Here is a 10,683-nt window from a genome sequence, read left to right on the forward strand (position 1 = left end):
AAAAGTGAATTGAAATATTCTTTGCCTTTATCCCTGTGTGCATAAGAAAACTGGTGCTTATTCAGTTCCACATTTATGCATGGAAAGTCGTCGAAGGCTGGAGTTATTAACAAAGTTTATAATGACTTCATTGAATCCAGCCATTACTAAGGGATGTAACTGCGCGTGGACCAGTTTATGGATATGAAAAACACATAACTGTGCTAAAACGGCACGTGAATCGCCTTGTTAATACACGATTTCTCCTGTTCAAGCCCTCCTTTTGCCAATATCTGCACCCCGCCAGAGGGCATATAGATAGAGTTAGTGCAATAATTATAGTGCATACACATTTCGAGCGTTTTACAATCTAGCTGTATCTTCAATAATCATGGAACGTTTAAATATATACTTATGTTAAACTCGCTCTCAAGATTTAGGACCTAGTGCCCGTGGATGTCAGTTCTGCTGAAGACTTTACTATAACATCAGCCATGTGTGCTTCATATATTGCATGAATATATATTATGTTCTTTAATATATTTTAAAAAATCTCAAATCATTAGCATTCAATATTTAGAACGTTATTACTGCTTAAAATAAAAAAGTAACTTTCCAAAACGGAACTGTACCCGGCAGCCAACAACAAAACAACAATCGATCAGAACGATTTAAACACTGTCTTGTTCCAAACTATAAATACATAACAAAAGTAACATATGCCCAAGCATTTTCCGATAAATAGAAAGAAAATTACGTAAAAGAGAAAATTTTAAAAGGCACAATAAAGTTGAACGAGTTCGTCTGGCATGTCATATTATTAATTGAAAGCTGCTTCCGTGCAGAATGCGATGATTTGTTATAATTTAGAAATAGATGAATGTGAATGCATAATTGTTAAACGCAGGTTTAATCAAATCTCCATAATTTGTCAATGTTTTATCTTAAACATGAAGTACAAAAAACAAGTACCAAATTTTAATTGTTTTGTCCATAGTCTTAAACTAAAAATCCAGATTGAGAAAGAAATAGCCCTCAGTAATGACACATTACAAATCTTTGAACAAAAATGGAATCGGATTAAATTCTCATAATGTTTTGTCCACTAATATACATTTCACTCTAATGTTAATTTATCCCTCTAAAATAGTTTTGTTTATTTTTTTTCTCAATCGGACAAGATCATTGTGAATATACAACAAAATACACAAGTCCAGTATGCTTTCTTCAGACTTTATACAACTCATCATTGTTCATAACTATTTCTCTGTTGTTCTTTTCTTTTCTCTCTAAAAAATATATATATATATTAGCATATCTTGTATAACATGTCTGAACTTTATTGCTTTGTACAATCACTGTGTTGTATGCTCATATACATGTTTACATTGTATGTATGATATTGAATTTAAAAAAATAATAATAAAAAAAAAAAAAAAAAAAAAAAAATAATAATAATAATAATTTGTCAATGTGAAGTGTGCGTAGTGTGTGTGCCCTTATGTTACTATGACGTCACCGGAACTGTGATCATGGTAATAAGTATTCGTAGCTTCTGTTCCATGTCATTTTATTTAACACACTCGGAATTTTAGCTGTACAATACCATACAAGATAAGTATTGATGCAAAGCATCAAAGGGCGTCGGGAATTTCAGTGTAAAAGGCACTCAATGAAGTTACATGGAACGATTTTTTTTTCTACTGTAAATATTTATATATTGGCCGATTATTTTAAACAAAATAGAAAAAGATACTGGTATAGCCATTATCTATGATTTTGTGTTATAACCCCCAAATAACCATTATCTATGATGTTGTTTTATAGCCCCCAAATAACCATTATCTATGATTTTGTGTTGTAACCCACAAATATTTCATAGTTCATTTTATTTACATTGGTTTCCTTTTTTTACTGGCATCCGTGTGCAGTTTTCATTAATGGAACAGAACTGTGTTGGTTTTAAAAAATCTGCTTCATCTTGTAAACGTAATTTCATATTTTTCTCAACTTCCAGGGGAGATGATTCTGAACTTATTCTTACGTTGATCATTTACGATAGGGGTTGAGTACTCATTGATTTGAAAACACTGTAAAAGTTTCAATGTGTTAACGAGCCCCCCACCCCCCCCCCCCCCACACACACACCCTCTCACACATATATTTCATGGGCATAAACAAAAAATGGTTACAATAAAACAGCATATTTATTTAAACTAAAATGCCTACATCAAAACAAAAAGTTAACATGGAACACAAATAAAATAATTTGATTCTACTGGGGCTCGAAACTTGGGCCTCTCACACGTAAAGCGAGCGTGTAACCACTACGCTACGGAACCGTTTGACAAATCACCTTCTAACAAAGATATTAATAAGTGACTGTAGTGTAACGGTTATCAATAAAGCAATAAACCGTGTATTCGCTGCCGTCTTGTAAAATTGAAGAAAATACGCGTTAACCAAAACTCGAACAGCAAAAGTCTGCGCTATTGTTAGAAAAACCACAAAATAAATATATTTTGATTATGTTTTGTTTTTATACAAAACCAGAAAGTTCGCGTATTTGCCCAGTCCCTGTGATCTTTTATTATTGCCCAGTCCCTGTGATCAGTTTTTAATTAAAAGAATTAGCTTTGCATTATTGGCAATAAATGTTGTAGTAAATGTAATAGGCACAAATGCAGTACTTATTTACCCTACGTTACACAAAAAATCAGCACTATGAAAGATATTTTGACAACAAATATTTACATTGATCCGTAAAATAACTTCTCCTCCCATAAGCGAAAAAAAAACGTATTACATACTAGTCGCCGCACTTCAGTGCGACGCCAATAAACAATTATGTATGAAGGTAGTTTATATAAAGACAATTAAAATAATTTAAAAAATACAGGACAACATATCAAAACTTAATCAGAGGCACCGATTAGACGAACGCAAGCAAATTACCTATACAATTTGGGAAAGTACGCTTCAAAAAATTAAGAACTGCAAATACGGTACTTGCAGAAAATAAATTATTAATTTTACTTACAGTACTTACCATGTCGGCTGACAAATTGGACATACAAACATTTACTGGTGGAAATTATTACATGTAACGTTTCATTTCCTTGCAATACTCTGACGATTTTCAAAAAAAGTTTTGTGTGATGCGATGTATACGGTGGCACAGAGGTGACATTCACTATTCTTTTTTTAAATTGCTCTCCTCTTTTTTCTATCTCGTGGCCACGAGTTAGCTATGTCGTGGCCACGAGATAGAAAAAAGAGAAGTGAAAAACAAAATAAAAGCGGAGTGCAATTAAAAAAAGAGCGGTGCAGTAAATAAAGGCAGAGTGCATTAAACTAAAGAGGAGAGAATTTTCGCTGTCTCGAGATCCCGAGTTAGTCAGCCAAACAAATTGTGCGTAACATGTGTAAATATTCTGTACGCATATATATAGCTGGTCAAAGAAGACAAGGCTCTGATATAACATAACATACTACTATTAGTACTACTATTACTACTACTACTACTGCTGCTGTTGTTGTTGGTGGTGCTGTTACTACTACTACAACTACTACTTCTACTACTACTACTACTACTACTACTACTACTACTACTACTACTACTACTACTACTACTACTACTACTACTACTACTACTACTACTACTACTACTACTACTACTACTACTACTACTACTACTACTACTACTACTACTACTACTACTACTACTACTACTACTACTGCTACTACTACTACTACTACTACTACTACTGCTACTACTACTACTACTACTTCTACTACTACAACTACAACAACACTACTACTACTACTACTACTACTACTACTACTACTACTACTACTACTACTACTACTACTACTACTACTATTACTACTACTACTACTACTACTACTACTACTACAACTACTACTACTACTACTACTACTACTACTACTACTACTACTACTACTACTACTACTACTACTACCACTACTACTACTATTACTACTATCGCTACTGCTGTTATTGCTCCTCCTCCTTCTCCTTCTCCTACTATTACTACTGCTACTGCTGCTGTTGCTAGTAGTAGTAGTAGTAGTAGTAGTAGTAGTAGTAGTAGTAGTAGTAGTAGTAGTAGTAGTAGTAGTAGTAGTAGTAGTAGTAGTAGTAGTTGTAGTAGCAGTAGTAGTAGTAGTAGTAGTAGTAGAAGTAGTAGTAGTAGTAGTTGTAGTAGTAGTAGTAGTAGTAGTAGTAGTAGTAGTCGTCGTCGTCGTAGTAGTCGTAGTCGTCGTCGTCCGTCGATCGTCGTCCGGTCGTCAGTCGGTCGTCTGTCGGTCGTCATCGGTCGTCCATCGTCCGTCCTCCGGTCGTGGTCCGTCGGTCGTCCATCCGGCTTCATCCGTCGGTCGTCCATCGTCCGTCCTGCGGTCGTCCGTCGGTCGTCCATCCGGCGGCGGCCGTCGGTCGTCCCTCGTCCAAACGTCGGTCGTCCGTTGGTCGTCCATCAGTCGTCCCTCGGTCGTCCGTCGGTCGTCGTCCATCGGTCGGTCGTCGGTCGTCCGTTGGTCGTCCGTCGTCGTCGTCGTCGAATTGGTAGTCGTAGTAGTTGTAGTAGTAGTAGTAAAAGTAGTAGCAGTAGTAGTAGTAGTAGTAGTAGTAGTAAAAGTAGATAGAAAAAAAGAGGAGAGCAATTTAAAAAAGAGAAGCACCGCTCTTTTTTTTTTAATTGTACGCCGCTTTTATTTAGTGTTGCACTCCTCTTTTTTTCTTTCTCGTGGCCACGACATAGCTAACTCGTGGCCACAAGATAGAAAAAAGAGGAGAGCAATTTAAAAAAAGAGAAGTGAATGTCACCTCTATGCCACCGTAGATGTATGTCGGAAATACAAATAATACAAACTGTGTGCAAATGTGCAAATAATAAAAGTGGTACAAGTCCCTGGTTTACAAACGACCTAATAACTGTTGATGATCTCTTCGGAAATCAATGTTTAACAAATCTGGACACAACAGATGACGCTGGAGTTTGTGACTTGAGTAACGTTTCTTCAAAAGTCTTCATATGTATGAAAATAACTTCTACTTTTGAAAAGTTCTTAATTAGGTGTACGTTATACAATGTTTTGCCATTAAAACATTGTTTATGTTCGGCATCACTATATAAATTACTGACAAAATAACAAGTCTATAAGATTCGTTTAGATTTTATTGCATAATCAAAACAAAACCGAATTTGTATTTATATGAAGAGGAACTGAGACTTTAGTGAATGCATATCACATAAATATCAGATAATGTGCTTATTACATACCTATTATGTACGATTAAACGTCGTATGGTTTGAGGTAAATGTATCAAAACTTAACCCGAATGAAGAATAATATATATATATATATATATATATATATATATATATATATATATATATATATATATATATATATATATATATATATATATATATATATATATATATATATATATATATATATATATATATATATATATATATGTTTGATTCGTACGCGCTTGCGAGATATGGCGGTGTTTTACGTCACAATACACAGTCCACTGCCTCGAACACTTATTCGAAAGATGAAAGAGCAGATATTCGTATCTCTGATATAAGCAAAAATGGAATCGACGTTGAAAACATATATAGATCGCTAGTGTCACCAACATTTTAATAAACGTTTAAAGTTAAAGGCTTACTAAATGCAGTCATTATCATATCATTATTGGGCAGTTCCAAGCTGGTTGCCGTGTATGTTTCTCATCTTTAGACAATATCTTTAATCTACATGCTATATCACAAAGAAATGCAACCGGTATTACACCTTAAACGTCGACGACTTTTAAAGCATATGACAGTATACACACGAAAAAAGTGTTAATCAAGATAGAAACTAGGGCAAACTTCTTTAAATTTTTGGATTTTAAATGCTTAAAATATCGCATGATTTGAGACTGATGGCGACTTACCTAGATTTGTGGATGCTTACTTTATGTCAAGACGTATCATACTGGCTGCAATTAACAACGATTTCAAGTGACCGCTTCCCATGTCAGCTCTTTTTCGCAGTCCAACATGGCTTTATATAATTGGTGAGGTTTGATAATACGAAGATTAATATTGGCTTTTTAAAAGAGAGATTCGAATACTTACCCCTTTATCTGTAGCTCTTCAACGTCCTTTCATTTTAACAATTTCAAGTTATTTTTAAGTTGTGAAAGACACATTGACGTAAAAAACCATAATATTATATGCTAAATAAACATCTTGAGCACCTTCGTTGCTCAAAACATGACTAAAGGATTGAAACAAGTCTAAACAGTGTAATTGTTATAATCGTGTATAAGAATCTGTAAATAATTCTAATTTATTTAAACTATCTGTTTGTTGAAGCGTAATTAGTGTACAAATTTAATAAATGAATCGCTATTCGTGTTGATATTGTATTTGTGGTATTGATGCTCTGCTCTATTTTCCACACAATCATAACATTAGATTACATTATAATAGCAAAAAACGATTTAAGCTTCTATCGGGTTTGTTTCTAGATTTCAAATGCTGTCTTAAGTCCCACGGCCCCGCATAATGGGACATTTTGTTCAATGTTTACAAGTGTAAGGTAAATACGCTCTGTAAATATTGTAATACTTCTCAATATTCGAATTAACGGATTTCAAATTACAAGTTCTACGTAAGCAATTATGGATCATTTTTATAGCTAAAGAAAGGAATACAATACAAAGGATATGTGGCGTTTGGTTCCACGATGACAATTGTAATGCAACATAATATACAGCAGAATAAATACAGCATTTCTTCTTAGATCATATGAATATAATCATATACACAATACAACCATGAAAAAATCGTTTCCTACGGACATTTTGTATCCTGTAAAACGAATATAACTGTGAATGAACCATCTTTTTGGGGGGATGGGGATTTCACAGTATGTCTGCTTCATTCTGCACCGTAGCTAGGCGCACACGCCGAAGTCTCCAATATATATATATATATACACACACACAAAGACAAAAGCTTATTACACACACATGACGCAGCAAATTATAATGTGTTATATATGACAAAGGCACTACATTTTTAACCATTAATTTACAAGTTGCATTATCAGTACAATATTTGTTTGATAATTGCCATCAAGACTTGAAGTTTTTACGGACTTTTATTATTTTGTATTTAATTAAATGTGTTTATTAGATGATGCCAGTCCAAATCGGCCTCTATATATTGTTTGCTAACACTTTGCATGTTAAAAGCCCCTGTGACTTTGGGCTTCAACCTATACATTATATTTTTATATAATTTAACAAATTAGTAACTTATCATGTTTAAACTCCTTGTTATGTGCTTATTGTTTAAAATTGAATTTTCTTTATAAATGACACATTCACGAAATTGAGCTTGTCATGTGCGAGAGTTTAGTGCATTTTTATCTAGCGCAACAAGGCCCCCCTCCCCCCCCCCCAAAAAAAAAAATGTTCATGTGTGGTTACGGGCTATTGCGAAAGTTAGAGACTCAGCCCTGTATCTTTCAATGTCCGGTGCGAAGCAACCAATACCTTGCACCTCGGTTTAACGTGTAGATAGAATGTTTGGGCGATTGCAAGTATGTGAGCCATACGGTCTGGTGCCAGTGTGATATCCGCGGGAAATGGATCCGCTCTTAATGTGTCTGGTTAAAGATACGTAGTGCATTCATGACAATTCTTATATCTGTACATTTAAGTTATTCATTATCACTGTTCGATTGTGTTACTTCTATCGGGCGAGGTCGCAAAACTTGCTGAACGATCATTTAAACAATTGTATTGTGTTAAATGCATAACGTTTGTACAAACTATTAAGACAAGATCAAAATTCTTGAAGCACGTAGGAATCAGAATTTCTGGACCCGTTTTCTTTAACAGGTCAAGTTCAAAAAATTGACAAAATTGCCATGTTAAAAAAAAACTTTCTAAATTCCAAAAACAATACATACATTATATTCCGAAAAGTTAAACGACACGCATGACTGAGAAAAATACTAAACCTATTTTTCGTTCAAAGTGGGAATACTGTTTAGTTTTCAACTTTCAAAATCAGTTGACCTTTTTTAAGATACTTGCCTATCTATAAAGATAATGAACAGATTGTTTGGCAAATTGTATTTGGTTCGATGCTACCTCTGTCGCGAGATACCTTTTGGATTTAACGTTCTATGTTCATTTTATTTTCAAAAGCCATTAATCTGCAGCAATAATTGAGTTTTGAGTCATCGGAGAACTAGTGGGCCAGTCGTTGTTCCTTTTTCAGTATGCGAGTGTTTGTCTCGGGCTGGGGTAGACGAGTCCACGAAGCGTCAAAGTAGCTTGCGACGGTTATATTTTCTCTTTAACGAGTGGACGAGCTCAAACATAAATCGTTATATTTAAATACTCCACAACACAGTAAGGAACTCAAACAAAAATACAAAGAAATTTTTACACCTTTTCAAATATTGGTATATAATAACGGATATATCGTTATTTGGAAATCTGTATAATAATTTTTGGCCATTTCTTACCACTTAAAGATAATAAACAATTGAAACAGATAACATTTTTAAAGCGTTAGCCTATGGGCGCTAATCACCTTGATTATCAGGGACAATAAAACACATCTGCTATTTTGTATTGAGGTAATGTGCACTGTGTGCCCTTTCATGAGATAACAATTTGCAAAAGGCCCATTATTGAACAAATTCTTAACTAAACAGCCAGCTGGGGGCCCGGGACCCAGAGCCTGGGTACGGGCCAGGCGTTGCTGACGCTAGTCTTCGATAAACTTGAGAATATGTGTGTATAACTAACATGTGTAAAATACGATGTTAAATTCAATTGCCTTGACGGTTCAATCGTAGTTAATATTATACCAACTATATTCAACGTAAAATTTTGACAAAAAAAACCGTTTCTGTAGATATGTGGTATACGAGCGATGTAAGCTTGGATAATACGTTGCTTGCACCAATTCTTGATCTATAAAAATGTTCATTGAGAACGACTAAACGCATTAAAGTAATGATCAATACATTTTAATAAAAGTTTATAAACAGTAAACACTTAGGAAAAGTATTTCTAGGCACTGTGGCTACATAAATGCTAGGAGAAGTAACCTCTGGGAAGTGAAAGGAAGCGGCATCGTGAATTGTGTCCCTTATATATGTTTTTCATAGTTGTCATACAATATTGTGACCCGAAGAGAAAACAAATGAAATTTCACAGCTTAAGTCTTTCAAACATGTTTTCTCCTTATGATTCATACCTTTGTAAATCGAAGGGTCAATACAAAAGTATAGAATTGAATGAACTGTCAAACACTCGAACCCGAAGGCAAAATTTTGTTCGAGAAAAAAAGGCACAGAAACCGGGTTTTCAACGCTTTAGTTAGCATGTACCGATGTCAATTTACTTTATCACCCAATAGTACATATTACTGGCATGTATCCTTACAAGCCAGTATCTGTAAGGAAAACGTTTGTATAAAATGTGGTTAATTATGCCAATCGGTAAAAACAGAATAAAACTTACCATTTTCCGTGGCTCGTTAAGTTCAGAAAAAAATATATATAGACGCAAACCACATACGACTTAGACAATGCAGACGAATTAATAGACATATGACCAACTTCGACGACATTGAGCTACGGAGACGGTTTAGATTTGTGGTTTTGACCCGACAAAAAAACCAAGACGTATCGTACAAGACGGAACCAATAATTGACGCCGCGACTAGACTACTACGTCTGCAACGACGGGCGACGAAATGAAGGATGCTAATACTTATTCTAACGAGATGCGCGCAATGCCTTGCGTAGTCAGGTATATAGACGGCACATACATGTGTAAACATAATTGCAAGATGCCGATTGAGAATACAAGTTTGTCAATAGGTTAAAGCAGCACTTTTTAATATATGCACTGTCCTACAATCGTTTATTTCCGCTGTACGGAAACCACTACTGCCATACCGCATGGAATGTGACGTAAGTCTACACGTAAAGTACAATTTGGTCCGCCTAAAAGAGAGTTTTGTTAGTATCATAGTTTCTTCTTATTTTTGGAAGAAATCAAATTGTTGCTACATGGAAACGGAAACGCTTTCTCCGGCTTTACAAACATATGCTAAATGTTCCATGGCCTAGCATTCAATCCAACTTACCAATGCTGAAAGTTATTTCTTAAAAACGAGTATAATGTAAGATAGTTAAACAGTTTTCATGGTTTCGTAAACCATGAAAAATATGGCACATGGTGTCTCGCTTTTTTCTAACCTTTTATGTAAAAGTACTGGAAAGTAAGACAGTTCTATATGTCCATTGAAAATTTAAACGACATATAACTCGGATATAGCAATAAAGCCAATATCCCTTCGCGTGAAAATCGTTTGATGCACATCTACACCCAATTGTGATGGCTTATGTCAATTTTTATTGTTATCACTAGAAAACAAATGTAGAAGTAGTTTGCTGACGGGTATCCTTTTTATAATTAAACCATACCAATGGCTAAGTTTAAGGGCACATAACTCTGGAAAAAAAGTGGATCACAAATATCTCAATTGTGAAAACTGTTCTAAAGTCGATCAACCTAAGCGTGTATGTGATTCTCAGATATATGTCAATATACGATAGTCATTTACTATGAAAAGGGTACAG

Source organism: Dreissena polymorpha, chromosome 16 (genome assembly GCF_020536995.1).
Source record: "Dreissena polymorpha isolate Duluth1 chromosome 16, UMN_Dpol_1.0, whole genome shotgun sequence".
Lineage (NCBI taxonomy): Eukaryota > Metazoa > Mollusca > Bivalvia > Myida > Dreissenidae > Dreissena > Dreissena polymorpha.